At 49.8% G+C, this 14,707-nt stretch overlaps 1 protein-coding gene across 1 annotated transcript in view; it reads right to left on the reverse strand.

Annotated features, from left to right (window-relative positions):
- Positions 1-14,371, reverse strand: part of slc39a13 (solute carrier family 39 member 13) — a 101,164-nt gene extending 86,793 nt beyond the window's left edge. Inside the window, exon 1 of the mRNA XM_038807326.1 lies at positions 14,197-14,371. The gene's annotated coding sequence lies outside the window, so the exon portion shown is untranslated. The remainder of the gene's footprint in view (positions 1-14,196) is intronic.
- Between the last annotated feature and the right edge of the window lie 336 nt (positions 14,372-14,707).

Raw genomic sequence — 14,707 nt, forward strand, 5'->3', positions numbered from 1 at the left:
GCACGCCCTACCCGGGGATCCCATCCAACTCGTACCCGTAGCGGCCCATACGCAACTCATTCGGATGTTTCTTTCCAAGTTTGTTTTCATTTTAGGTTAGGTAGCCCTTCGGCCACCATCCCACATGCTATTTACATCCGGGAACATTCGGATGGTAAATCAGCAAAGCCTGCGAGACGGCTCGCAGAAGGAAGGATTGTTAGGTGTATGCTGGTCTTTAAATTCGCTTTTTGAAAAAAAAATGAGGGGAGTCACAGGGTGTGACTTAGCCAGTCATTTTAAAGGGTCAATTGGGTTTTGAAAGACAGATGCACTAACAAGTAAAGGTCTTAAACTGTGTATTGACAGATACTGTGCTTGATCCCAAAGGTTTCAAAGGACGAGACAGAGGTCGAAGCCAGGATTGTCAATACCGGAGGAAGAAGGAAGAGAAAGAAGAAGAACAGCAAAATGATGGAAGCCCACTTATTACTATTTAATGTCATATGTATATGTGTGGAAACAAGACACGTTTCCCCCACAACCCCCACCGTAAATGTTAGTACAGCAAACCCCCAGTGCTCAGCTCTGATCAGCGAGGTTCAGACCTGGTGTACTAAATTCATGACGTGGTACTCCATGTCCTACATAATCGAATCACTGTTGGTGATTGCGATCCTCATCATCCTAGTGCAGACCCTCAGGTTGAGGAAATGGAAGAGGAGAGCCTCTCGTTCCAGCACCTCACCCATCTATAGAGTGCAATCCCCCATCTTCGGATTCCACCAAACCCCTCAACCCCTCACTGATTACAACACTCTGTAAATAAAATTCAGCCATGTATTATATTGTTCCATACTCGACTGCCGAGTTGGGAAGTGTGATGTTGTGGTGTGAATGGTTAAGGTTTAGAGTGATTAAATGTTTAAGTTAAGTTAAGGTTAATAGTGATAGGTAGAGGTTCCCAATTGTAGTAATGCATGTCCCTTTGACATAGGGCCAAGTAGAAATGTTAGTTAAATTTTTTTTCTCTTCTTCCCATAGTTTAGAACAGAGTAGAACAGGAACTGGCAAGAGGTCAGAACACAAGGAGGCAAAGTACATAGGTGATCCTTCACAATAGTATGATTGTGAGGATCACAAGGAGGGAATGTAGCCATGCTGGCCACGCAAAATGGACACTGAGCCAAACTAAAATGGAAGGCTGCTGAGAAACAGACAGTTCAGCCAGAACAGCAGTCTGCAAAGAGCAGTTTGCATTCTGCAGCAGCAGAAACCAGTTTGGGCTCAGGTAAAGAGACCTTAGCTAGGTGCAAATGGCAAAACGCTTTGCATGCTAATGAGGCCATCAGACTTGAACACCCACACAATAGATACATTTGGTTCTGAATGGACACATTCCAATCAAGACCCAGACATCGAGGCACCAGAAACCTCCGAACAAAAGGACATAAGAAACGCCCCCTCCATCACGGAGACCCCCTCGCATTGGGGAATTAATCCAGTATCGATAAGAAATTGATCCAATAGGTAGAGCCCGCCCGAGAAGAGGGAAGGACAACGGAACCCCTATAAAAGATAGGGACCTCGTGTTGTCCGGTCTGTTAAACCTGTGCTCCGGCCCCGACTGACACCTGGTATCCTGACTCCAGCCGTTGAGCACCAGCCGCCGAAACCGTAAGTTCAACGCTCGCTACGCGATCCAAGCCCGCTAGACTCCCAAGTGCCAGAACGCTTGCTGAAGGCTGCAGACAAAACCAGGACGAAGGCCTCGTTCTCTGACCTTGCCTGTTCCTGTTAGATAAGTATTCTGTTTGCTTATGTTTAGTTGTAGCTTAGTCTCTTAGTGTGTGTGCATGAGTATTTATTATTAACTGTATAATAAATATTGATCGTTTGAACTTGACTAATCGGTGTATCGTCTTTATTACTTTGAATTTGACCTTGGAATACTTGTGACGTTGCCTATACGGCAGCTGGCGACTCCAGAGCTTAAATAATTACATAGAACAGAGCCTAGCAGTGTTAAGCACACGTCGAACTCGGAGGCGTGTTAATACACTCCAATAAACGCGTTTTACGCCCATAGTAAAACGTGCAACAGGGCTGCCATGCGAGCTGGGCAGGTTAGTTAATGGGAGTGAAGTGGGGGCTTGTCAGGAGGAATCATAGAATTTACAGTACAGAAGGAGGATATTCGGCCCATCGAGTCTGCACCGGCTCTTGGAACGAGCACCCTACCCAGGCCCACATCTCCACCCTATCCCCATAACCCAGTAACCCCACCCAACACTAAGGGCAATTTTGCACACTAAGAGCAATTTAGCATGGCCAATCTACCTAACCTGCACATCTTTGGACTGTGGGAGGAAACCGGAGCACCCGGAGGAAACCCACGCACACACGGGGAGGATGTGCAGACTCCACACAGACAGTGACCCAAGCCGGAATCGAACCTGGGACCCTGGAGCTGTGAAGCAATTGTGCTAACCACTATGCAACCGTGCTGCCCCCGAGGAAGGTATGGGTGGGCAGGTGTTCCACCCTGAGTTTGACATGAAGATGAGGTGGTGGCAATGTTGGTGATAAGAAAGTGGTGTTTGAGGTAGGGAGCATTGTGCCGATCCAGGGGGTAGAACATACAACATACAGTGCAGAAGGAGGCCATTCGGCCCATCGAGTCTGCACCAACTCACTTAAGCCCTGACTTCAAACCGATCCCCGTAACCCAAGAACCCCTCCTAACCATTTTGGTCACTGGAGGGAACCGGAGCACCCGGAGGAAACCCACGCAGACACGGGGAGAACGTGCAGACTCTGCACAGTCAGTGGATCCAGTGGGGAATCGAACTTGGGACCCTGGCGCTGTGAAGCCACAGTGCTATCCACTTGTGCTACCGTGCTGCCCAATATGATATGTGATGATCAGTGGGAAATTAGAGGGGATGCCAGTAGTCCTGGTGAATGTTTCTGCCCTGAATTGGGACGACATGGACTTCATGAGGCGAATGTTAGGGAGAATCCCAGACCTGGACACGCATTGACTGATTATAGGGGGGAGCAACTTCAGTACGGTCCTAGATCTGAGGTTGGGCGGGTCAAGTCCTTAATCATTGAGGGTGACGAAGGTGGCTAGGGAGTTGAGGGGGTTCATGTAGATTTGGGAGGTCGAGGGCGAAGGAGTTCTCGTACTTCTCACATGTGCACAGGTTGGTATTCCCAGATCGATTTCTTTGTGATGGATAAGGCATTGCTGGCGGGGGTGGCGACTTGGAGTACTTGCTGATTGTGGTTTCTGACCATCCGCCAGTGGGTGGATTTGCAGACGGTTCAGAGGGAAGATCAATGGCCACAGTGGAAGTTAGATGTGGGGCTGTTGGCGGATGGGGGGGGGGGGGGGGGGGGGGGGGGGTTGATTGGGCATTCGGGTTATGTGGGACTGAATGATACGGGTGAGGTCACGACTGCCATGCTATGGGAGGCACTTAAGACAGTAGTAAGGGGTGAATTTATTTTGATCCAGGCGCATAGGGAGAGGGTGGAACAAGAGAAGAGGGCGAGGCTGGGGAATGAGATCTGAGGGTGGATCGGAGAAACTCAGTGACGCCAGAGGGGTATTGAAGGAGGCAGAGGCTCCAGGTGTCGTCATGTTAGTGTCCACGGAGAAGGCAGTGGGGCAGGTGCAGAGGGCCAGAGAGGCAGTGTAGGAGTACGGAGAAAAGGCGAGTAGGATGCTGGCCCACCAGCTGAGGAAGCAGGCAGCGACAAGGGAGATTGATAGAGTGAGGGATGAGGGGGTACAGTGATGTTTGACCCGGAGAGGGTGAATGAGGTATTTCAGACCTTTTATAGGGTCTCGATGAGTCAGAATCCCCGACAGGGGAGACGAGGATGAGAAGGTTCCTGGACGGGCTGGTGTTTCGCAGGGTGGAGGAGGAGAGGATGCAGGGACTGGGGACCTTGAATGGGCTGAGGGAGGTGATGGATAGTGCAGATGCGATACAGACAGTGATGGCCCCGGGGCCAGATGGGTTCCCTGTTGATTTTTATAAGACATTTGGTGCGGAGCTAGGGCCGCTGCTAGTGGGGACATACAACAAGGTAAGAGGTAGGGGAGAAGCTCCCCGTTATTGCAGGATTCTATCTCCCTGATTTTAAAGAAAGATACCTGAGCAATGTGGGTCATACCCTCCAATACCGCTGCTTAATGTTGATGCGAAGTTGAAGGCGTCGCGAGTAAAAACGGTGTGCTGGGGGTGATAGGGGAAGACCAGACTGGATTTGTGAAGGGAAGACAGTTGTCAGCGAATGTGCGCAGGCTGCATAATGTTATGATGCCCACGGAGGGGCAGGAGGTAGAGGTAGTAGAGGCAATGGATGCTGAGAATGCCTTTGATCAGGTGGAGTGGGCATACTTGTTGGAGATGTTGGGTCGGTTTGGGTTTGGTCACCGATTCTTGGATTGGGTTCGGCTGCTGTACAGGGTGCCGATGGCGAGTGTTCGGATGAACAGGATGAGTTTGGGCTACATCGGGAGATGGGGCAGGAGCGCTTCCTCTACCCGTTGCTTTTTGCCTTGGAGATAGAGCCATTGGCAATGGCGCTTAAGGCATTGGAGGGTTGGAAGTGGATTGAGCGGGAAGGGGGGTTGCTGAGTAGAGTTTCACTGTATGCAGACGATCTGTTGCTCTACATTTTGGACCCGGTGGGTAGCTTTGACAGGATCATGGGGACCTTGAGGGAATTTGGCTGGTTTTGGGGCACATATTGAACAGGAGGAAGAGCGAAGTGTTCCCGATCAATGGTAGAGGTAGGAGAGGAGGTTAGGAGAGTTGCCCTTCCAGGTGGTGGGGGCGAGTTTTCCGTAGTGCAGAGTTGGCCCCAGCTGCACAAATTGAACTTGGCACAACTGGTGGATGGAATGAAGGCAGATTTCAAGAAGTGGGATGTGTTGCCGCTGACACTGGCTGGGCGCGTGCAGACAGTTAAAAGATGGTATTGCCCAGGTTATTGTTTGTGTTTCAGAACACCCTCATCTTTGTTTCCAAATCCTTTTTTCAGGAAGGTAGGGATAATTTAGGGGTTTATGTGGGTGGGGAAGACCTGGTGTATGAGAAGGGTGTTCCTGAAAAGGGGGTGGAGGAGGGTTGCTGCCTGATTTCACAAAGCTTTATTAGGCAGCGAAGATCACAATGGTGAAGAAATGGATGGTTGAGGAGGTATAGGTGTGGGGGCGGATGGAGGCGGCATCATATAGGGTGATGTGTTTCATGGTACAGTTGTTGGCACTCCTTCCATTCACGCCGGTCAGGTACTTCATGAGCCCATGGTGGTTTTGGCGTTAAGAGTGTGGAGCTAGTGCAGGCAGCATTTTGGTTGGAGGGCATGTCGTTGTGGGTGCCGATATGTGACTACCATAGGTTTGTGCCAGCGGGGCTGGATGCGAGATTCCGGGGGTGGCAGCAGACAGGGATAGTACTTTAGGGATTTATTTGTGGGGGGTAAGTTTGCGGGACTGGAGGACTTGGAGGAGACATCAGAGTTGCGAAAAGGGAATGGTTTTAGGTACCTGCAGATCAGGGACTTTGTGAGGAGAGTGCTGCCATCCTGTCGCCTTCAGAGTTGTTGTCAGAGGATGATATTGGGGAGGGAGGGTGTTGGATATTTACAGTGAGGTGATGGAGAGGGATAGCGTTCCAGTGGAGGAAATTAAGGGCAAATGGGTGGAGGGGTTGGGCAGGGAGATGCGAGCCAGGACGTGGAAAGACGTCCTGTAGAGGCTGAACGCGCCCTTGTTGTGTGTGAGGTTAAGCCTCATCCGATTTAAAGTGGTGCATTGGACCCATATGATGGTTGCGAGGATGAGAATGTTCTTTGCCGGGGTGGAGGATAGGTGTGGGCTGTGTGTGGGGGGCCCCCGCGAATCATGTTCACGTGTTTTGGGCGTATCCAAAGCTGAGGGGGTTCTGGCAGGAGTTCTTGGATGTTATGTCTGAGATTCTGGATGTGGAGGTGGCTCCCGAGTGAGGTGGCGATATTCGTTGTGTCGGAAGATCCGGGAGTCTAACTCGCCACCCTGGCGTGGAAATATATCGCCGTTCCTTCGCAGTCACTGGGACAAAATCCCATAACTCCCTCCCTTACAGCACAGTGGGTGTACCTACAACTCAAGGACTGCAGCAGTTCAACTCACCACCACCTTCTGAAGGGCAACTGGGGATGGGCTGCCGACACACACATCCCATAAATGAATTTTTTTTAAAGTGGGGAGCGAGGCTGACGTATTGGCCTTTGCCTCTCTGGTGGCCCGGAGACAGATCTTGTTGTGTTGGCCGGACTCGGAGTCACCGAAAGGGGGGTATGGGCACGTGACCTGACAGAACTCCTGCGGTTGGAGAACGTCAAGCTCGCTTTGTGGGAGTCAGAGGGGTTTGCCCAGAGGCGGAAACTGCTTATTGATTTCCTCAAGGTGGACAGCGGGAAGTAGGGGGGAAAATCAGGTTTTGGGGGGGGGGGGGGGGGGGGGGGGAGAATTAGTAAAACGGGGTACGCGGGTGTTGGTATCGGGGGAGGGAAGGAGTTTGTGGTTTCTGTTCATATTGATGTTTTGGTCTTCTGACATTTTCATGTATATCATATATATATATATATATATCAAAACCTGGATTTAAAATATATATTTTTTAAAAGATCATCAGGTGGACGGTAATATTCAGAAGAGCAGGGGTGGGGTATTCTCGATATTTATCCTGGCCAATATTTAGCCATCTTAAAGTTATGAATCTAGTATGAACTTTTTAAAACCAGGTATCTTTCAAATCAGCTCCAAGAGCACAAGGTAAGAAATAAATATTTTAAATTGGTGTGAAGTTCATAATGGAAATCTATAAAGACTCAGCTGTTTTAAATGTATGCAGAAACTGCTAATGATTCCCTGATAGGTGCGAGGGGCAAGGTACAGAGGAGATGTAAGAGGCAAGTTTTTTTTTACACAGAGGGCAGTGGGTGCCTGGAACTCGCCGCCGGAGGAGATGGTGGAGCAGGGACAATAGTGACATTTAAGGGGCATCTTGACAAATACATGAATAGGATGGGAATAGAGGGATACGGACCAAGGAAGTGTAGAAGATTTTAATTTAGATGGGCAGCATGGTCGGCACAGGCTTGGATGGCCGAAGGGCCTATTGCTGTGCTGTACTTTTCTTTGTTCTAATAGAACCAAGGTCTGGAAGTGTATTCACAGAAAGCCAGCTTTGTGCTATTGTGTAGGTATTGCATGGTACCTACAACACAGGAACAGGCCATTTGGCCTGACTTTTGTTTTCTGGTGTGAGCTGCAATCCACTAAAAGAACATATTGGCCCAGAACTTCCTGATTCCCCAGCACTGTATTTGGGGCTTACCCCAATGATGCAATGGGGAATCCCTCTGAGGTTCCCAAGTCAGGGTTTACCATGGGGCTGGTTTAGCTCAGTGGGCCAGACAGCTGGTTTGTGATGCAGAACAAGGCCAGCAGTGCGGGTTCAATTCCCATACCAGCTGAGAATTCCCCCACTGCGTACCCAAACAGGCGCCGGAATATGGCGACTAGGGGCTTTTCACAGTAACTTAATTGCAGTGTTAATGTAAGCCTACTTGTGACAATAAAGATTATAAAGATTATTTACCGGGCAATTGACCAGAAGTGCTAACATTCCCTGGATAATTGCCCTCGGCTGAGAACCATCCCACAGAAGCAATTTAAATTGCTATCGTCGGATGATTATGCCAGTTGTACCCGGATAGTTACTCTGAAAGAGTTAGAGGAAAACAACACTTTTTTAAAAATCTATATTATTGTCACAATTGCTTACATTAACACTGCATTGAAGTTACTGTGAAAATCCCCCAGTCGTCACACTCTGGCGCCTGTTCGGGTACATCGAGGGAGACTTCAGAATGTCCAATTCACCTAATAGCACGTCTTTCAGGACTTGTGCGAGGAGACCGGAGCACCTGGAGGAAACTCACACAGATACGGGGAGAACGTGCAGACTCCGCAGACAGTGACCCAAGCTGGGAATCGAACCTGGGACCCTGCCGCTGTGAAGCAACAGCGCTAACCATTGTGCTACCGTGGTGCCAGACTTTGAACCATAGAATTTACAGTGCAGGAGGCCATTCAGCCCATCGAGTCTGCACAGGCCCTTCAAAAGAGCACCCTACTTCAGCCCACCCCTCCACCCTTTCCCCATAACCCTACCTAACCTTTTTGGGCATGAAGGGCAATTTATCATGGCCAATCCACCTAACCTGTACATCTTTGGACTGTGGGAGGAAACCGAAGCGCCCGGAGGAAACCCAAGCAGACATGGGAGAATGTACAGACTCCGCACAGACAGTGTCCCAAGCCGGGGAACCGATTTATAGAAATATTTATAGAACCTGGGACCTTGAGCTGTGAAGTAACTGTGTTAATCACTGTGCTACCATGCTGACTTCTAATGCCAGACTAAAGATCCAGATTCAGCCTCGCACAGGACACGCCGCACCCCCAGGGAACCCTGCACCACTCCCCCTTCCCACCCCCCAAAACTGGTCATTTAGAGAGCTGGCACAGACACAATGGGCTGAATGGTTTCTTATGCTGTAACAATTTTGTGATTATTGATGCTGTACTAGATTTTTAATTCTTGAATTTAAATCCCCCCTATTGCTATAATGGGATTTGAACTAGTGCCCTCAGATCATTAGTCAAGGCCTATGGATTACTAGTTCAGGACCATAAACACTGCTACCATTCCCTTGTAATAGATAGTATTGGACTTTTGACCAGTTAACCACATGACTACACTCTCAGAAATAACTATCCCCACCATGTCTTCTTTGCAAAATATTATTGTGGGTAGTCCTATCAAAAATTGGAAAATACAAAAATACATATTTCAAGGATTCTTTTTATTTCGAGACAATTCCAAACCAACAGTAGTTCTGCTGCACTGACTCCAGCTGCTACCATTTTGCACGAGGGTAAACAAATTCCCTTTGTGCATTCCAAAACCACTTGAAGGTCCAATTCTCACTATGTTCTTGTAAACTCCAGAACATGGGCGTACATAATTTGCATTGCTGCAAAGTTCCACCCTACCCTGCAGCAGTTTAGAGATTCAATCCAACTCTCCTCATTCAAACAAGACTGGGTCACTGTCTGTGTGGAGTCTGCACGTCCTCCGCCTGTGTGCGTGGGTTTCCTCCGGGTGCTCCGGTTTCCTCCCACAGTCCAAAGATGTGCGGGTTAGGTGGATTGGCCATGCTAAATTGCCCGTAGTGGCCTAATAAAAGTAAGGTTGGGGGGGGTTGTTGGGTTACGGGTATAGGGTGGATACGTGGGTTTGAGTAGGGTGATCATGGCTCGGCACAACATTGAGGGCCGAACGGCCTGTTCTGTGCTGTACTGTTCTAAGAAAAGACGGCCAGTGGAAAGATTTATAGACAGCTGCAGCCTTTCCACTACAATGCCCCTCTCTTGACATGGCCCGAAGGCAGGTATTAATACTGGCAACACTTCACAGAGCATTGACATAGCTTTCAGCACACGATTAATAAGCATTCACCCACACCCCGAATACTCACCAAGCACACCAACCAGACACTTCCTTTCCACCACCTGTACTGTATTTACACTGCGTACTTTACATCTTGTTAATAAAACATAAAGCCATACCAACATAAAGCTTGCATGTGAACCTCCTCAATATTAAATTCTCAGTTTGTTTAAACCTCTCGCCTTTCCCCATCTCTATTACATCGCTGCTATCTGACTGGCCTATAATTTTCCGCTTTCTGTCTCCTCTCTTGGGCAGCATGGTAACATAGTGGTGAGCACTGTTGCTTCACAGCACCAGGGTCCCAGGTTCGATTCCCGGCTTGGGTCACTGTCTGTGCGGAATCTGCACGTTCTCCCCGTGTCTGCATGGGTTTCCTCCGGGTGCTCCGGTTTCCTCCTACAGTCCAAAGATGTGCAGGTTAGGTGGATTGGCCATCATAAATTGCCCTTAGCGTCCAAAAAGATTAGATAGGGTTATTGGGTTAGGGGGATAGGCTAAGGTGAGGGCTTAAGTGGGTCGGTGCAGACTCGATGGGCCGAATGGCCTCCTTCTGCACTGTATATTCCAGGGGTGGGCAAACTACGGCCCGCGGGCCGCATGCGGCCCGCCAAAGCTCTTTATGCGGCCCACCAAGATCAAGTCATTAAAAAAAAAAAAAAAATTTTTTTTACAAATTTTTTTAAAAATATATTTTTTTAATATAAGGTTAATGTGGGGGGCTGTTGGGTTACTGGTATAGGGTGGATACGTTGACTTGAGTAGGGTGATCATGGTTCGGCACAACATCGAGGGCCGAAGGGCCTGTTCTGTGCTGTACTGTTCTATGTTCTATGAGGCGCGCAGAATCATAACCGGGTGAAGCGCCATTTTTGAAAAGTAGAGATAAAGAGGGCTAAGGGCAGGATGCCGCCGGGGGAAGCGCTGAGGTATATGCTGCACGCTAATTGGTTACAACCGGGACTATTAATACTATGCGGCCCTTTAAAATTGTGAATTTCTGAATGTGGCCCTTGCACGGAAAAGTTTGCCCACCCCTGGTATATTCTATGTTCTCTTAAGTAGAGGTAGGGAATTTGTAATCTTTCTGTAGCCACTTCTTTTAACACCCTGGGACGCAAGCCATCAGGTCCCATTAGTTTTCTTCGTAATTTTTCTCTCGTGATCATGATTGTTTAAATTTCTGCCCCTTTAACAGCTCAATTTTCTACTATTCTTGGGGTGCTTTTTGTGCCGTCTTCTATGAAATAGATTCAAAGTACTTGTCCAAAGTCTCTCCTATTCCTTGCATTCCATTATTTATTCCCCAGTTTCATCTCAGGGACCTATGCTCACTTTGGGGGCTGGTTTAGCACACGGCTAAATCGCTGGCTTTGAAAGCAGACCACGGCAGGCCAGCAGCACGGTTCAATTCCCGTACCAGCCTCCCCGAACAGGCGACTAGGGGCTTTTCACAGTAACTTCATTTGAAGCCTACTTGTGACAATAAGTGATTTTCATTTCATTTAGTTATTTTTTCTTTATACTTGTGAAAGTTTACTGTCTGTTGTTATATTTATTGCTAGTTTTCTCCCTAACATTCCCCCCCACTTTTTAAAAAAAGTCTTCATAGAATCCCTACAGTGCAGAAGGAGGCTATTCGGCCCATCGAGTCTGTACTAACCCTCTTAAAGAGCACCCTATCAAGGCCACTCCCCATCCTGTCCCCGTAACCCCACTACCTTTTGGACACCAAGGGCAATTTATCATGGCTAATCCACCCAGCCTGTTCATCTTTGGGCTACGGGAGGAAACCGGAGCTCCCGGAGGAAACCCACGCAGACACGGGGAGAATGTGCAGACTCCGCACAGTGTGGAATTGAAGGCTGGAATTGAAGCTGGGTTCCTGGCGCTGTGAAGCAGCAGTGCGAACCACTATGCCATCATGATGCACTATCTTTCCCTGGTTTCTAATAACTTGCCAATCTTTTGACCTACCACACACCTTGACAGCATTGTACACCTTTTCTTTCAAGTTAACGTCATTCTTCACTTCCTTACTTAACCACAGATTGTGCACCCTTCGCATAAAGTCTTTCTTTCTCAATGGAATATATCTTTGTTGAGAGTCATGCAATGTCTACCTCTGCTTCTCTACTGTCTTATCATTTAACATACTTTCCCCATTCTACTTCAGCCAACTTTGTTTTCATGCCCTTTTAGACCCAAATTTCCATCCTCAAACTGTATGGGAAATTCCATCATGTTTTGATCAGTCTTACCGAGACAATCCTTTACAAAGTCATTCACAAACCCTGTCACATTAGACATTACCAGGTCAAATAATGCCAGCACTCCGCTGGTTCCAGAATGTTTTGTTCTCAGCAACTGGCCACGAAACATTGTCAGGCATAAACTGCATAAGCCTCCAGGCTACCTTTGCTAATTTGATTTGTCTAATCCATCTGAAAATTAAAATCACCTATGATAATTGCACTACTTTTTTTTTTACAAGCCCCATTATTTCTTCATTTATACACGGTCATACAGTGTAGCTACGGTTAGGGACTCGATAAACAACTCCCACCAGTGACATTTTTTTCTCACTATTATTTCCACTTCATCTGATTCCACAGCTTGATATTCCAAACTAAGATCACTTAGAGTCATACAGTATAGAAGAGGTCCTTCAGCTCATCCAGACAGAACTACACTAAATCTTCACTACTCTCACTTTCCAGCACTTGAATACTGTGACATTCAAGTGCTCATCCACATATTTTTTTAAAGGTTGTGAGGTTTCCTGCCTCTACAACTCTCCCAGACAGTGCAGCCCAGACTCCCACCACCCTCTTGGTGAAAATACTTTTCCTCAAATTTTCTCTAACACCTCACTTTAAAATTATGCCCCCTTATTATTGACCCTTCAAGGGCAGCATGGTGGTGCAGTAGTCAGCACTGCTGCCTCACGGCACTAAGGACCCGGGTTCGATCCTGGCCCCCTGTCCGTGTGGAGTGTGCACATTCTCCCTGTGTCTGTGTGGGTCTCACCTACCCAGATGAGCAGGATAGGTGAATTGGCCATGCTAAATTGCGCCTCAATTGGAAAAAAAAGAATTGGGTAGTCCAAATTTAAAAAAAATTATTGACTCTTCAACTAAGAGGAAAAGTTGTTTCCTATCCAACCTGTCCAAACCCCTCATAATCTCATACACCTCAATCAGGTCCCCTCTCAGTCTTCTCTGCTCTATAGGAAACAACACAGCTTATCCAGCCTCTCTTCATATCTAAAATGCTCCCACCAAGCAACACCCTCGTGCATCTTCTCAGCACCCTCTTCAGTGGGACACATCCTTCATATAGTGAGGTGGGCAAGTTGCCTCCAGAGGAAGGGGGAGTGGATAAGGGATTGGTTGGGGGGGGGGGGGTCAAGTGGGGGCTCAGTAGGTGAGGGGGGGACCAGGTGGGTGAGGGGGGGGCAGGTAGATGAGGGAGGGGGGCAGGTGGATGAGGGAGGGGGCCAGGTGGATGAGGGAAGGGGCCAGGTGGATGAGGGAGGGGGCCAGGTGGATGAGGGAGGGGCTAAGTGGGTGTGCAGGGCTAGGTGGGGGCAAGGTGGGCGAGGAGGGCGATGGGGTGCAAGGAGGGTGATGGGGTGCAAGGAGGGCGACGGGCGGTCGATGGAGGTGACGGGGCAGTTGATGGGGGCAGTCGATTGGGGCGACTGATGGGGGCAACGGGGGTGGGCGACCGACGGGGGCAACGGGGGTAGTCGACCGATGGGGTCGATTGGGGCGACCGATGTGGTCGATTGGAACAACCGATGTGGTCGATTGGAGCAACCGATGTGGTCGATTGGGGCAACCGATGTGGTCGATTGGGGCGACCGATGTGGTCGATTGGGGCGACCGATGTGGTTGATTGGGGCGACCGATGGGGTCGATTGGGGCGACCGATATGGTCGATTGGGGCGACCGATATGGTCGATTGGGGCGGTCGATGTGGTCGGATGGGGTCGATTGGGGCGACCGATGTGGTCGATTGGGGCGACCGATGTGGTCGATTGGGGCGACCGATGTGGTCGATTGGGGCGACCGATGTGGTCGATTGGGGCGACCGATGTGGTCGATTGGGGCGACCGATGTGGTCGATTGGGGCGACCGATGTGGTCGATTGGGGCGACCGATGTGGTCGATTGGGGCAAACGATGTGGTCGGATGGGGTCGATTGGGGCGACCGATGGGGTCGATTGGGGCGACCGATGGGGTCGATTGGGGCGACCGATGTGGTCGATTGGGGCGACCGATGAGGTCGATTGGGGCGACCGATGAGGTCGATTGGGGCGACCGATGAGGTCGATTGGGGCGACCGATGTGGTCGATTGGGGCTGTCGATGACATTGATGTGGGCGACAGGGCGGTCGAGGGGGGGCGACGGGGTGGTTGACGGGACGGTCGGTTGGGGTGGGGGAGGTTGGTGGGGGTAAGGTGGCGGTGAGGGGATTACGCTGTCCCTTTGATGTGGGTTCTATGGGAACACTGATTCTCTCTGATTGTCAGTTATGTTTCAAGGAGTTGGGAACTGCATTAACTTTACAGAAAGTTAGCGTGGTTCTGGGGGCCGCTAACTTGGTCTTTCCAACTTGAGCACTCACCCCGTCCGGGGTCTCCGGGCAATTTTCACCGAGTGATCAGAAGCAAACACAGCTGTCGTCGTATTCCGTTGTTTATTCCTCCCTCTTCCCAGTCGCCCTGTGGTCCTGGGGTTCCAGCCGCCGCCACGTAGCCAGCGGAGAAAGCTGGTCTCAGAGGCCGGCACAGTGCACGGGCACGCACTGGATCCTGAGGCCACACACACGGGACATGGGGCTGCGTGCACCAGCACGCACAGCATATTAAAGACTCACGCGCTTGCTTGAGCATGAAGTCGCGTGCACGTGCACGCACAGCGGGGACGCACGGGACATGAGGCTGCGTGCACCCGCACGCACGGCATATTAAAGACTCATGCGCTTGCTTGATCGTGAGGTCACGTGCACAAGCACGCACAGCGGGGACGCACGTGACTCAGACCTGAGGCAGTTAAATGCGCGCAGGGCTAACCTGCAGCCTCCCCGCTCCCTGAAGCTGGGCGCACGCAGGGGGCACAATTCTCCGGACTTACGA

The sequence above is a fragment of the Scyliorhinus canicula genome, chromosome 9, assembly GCF_902713615.1.
Source record: "Scyliorhinus canicula chromosome 9, sScyCan1.1, whole genome shotgun sequence".
Taxonomy (NCBI): domain Eukaryota; kingdom Metazoa; phylum Chordata; class Chondrichthyes; order Carcharhiniformes; family Scyliorhinidae; genus Scyliorhinus; species Scyliorhinus canicula.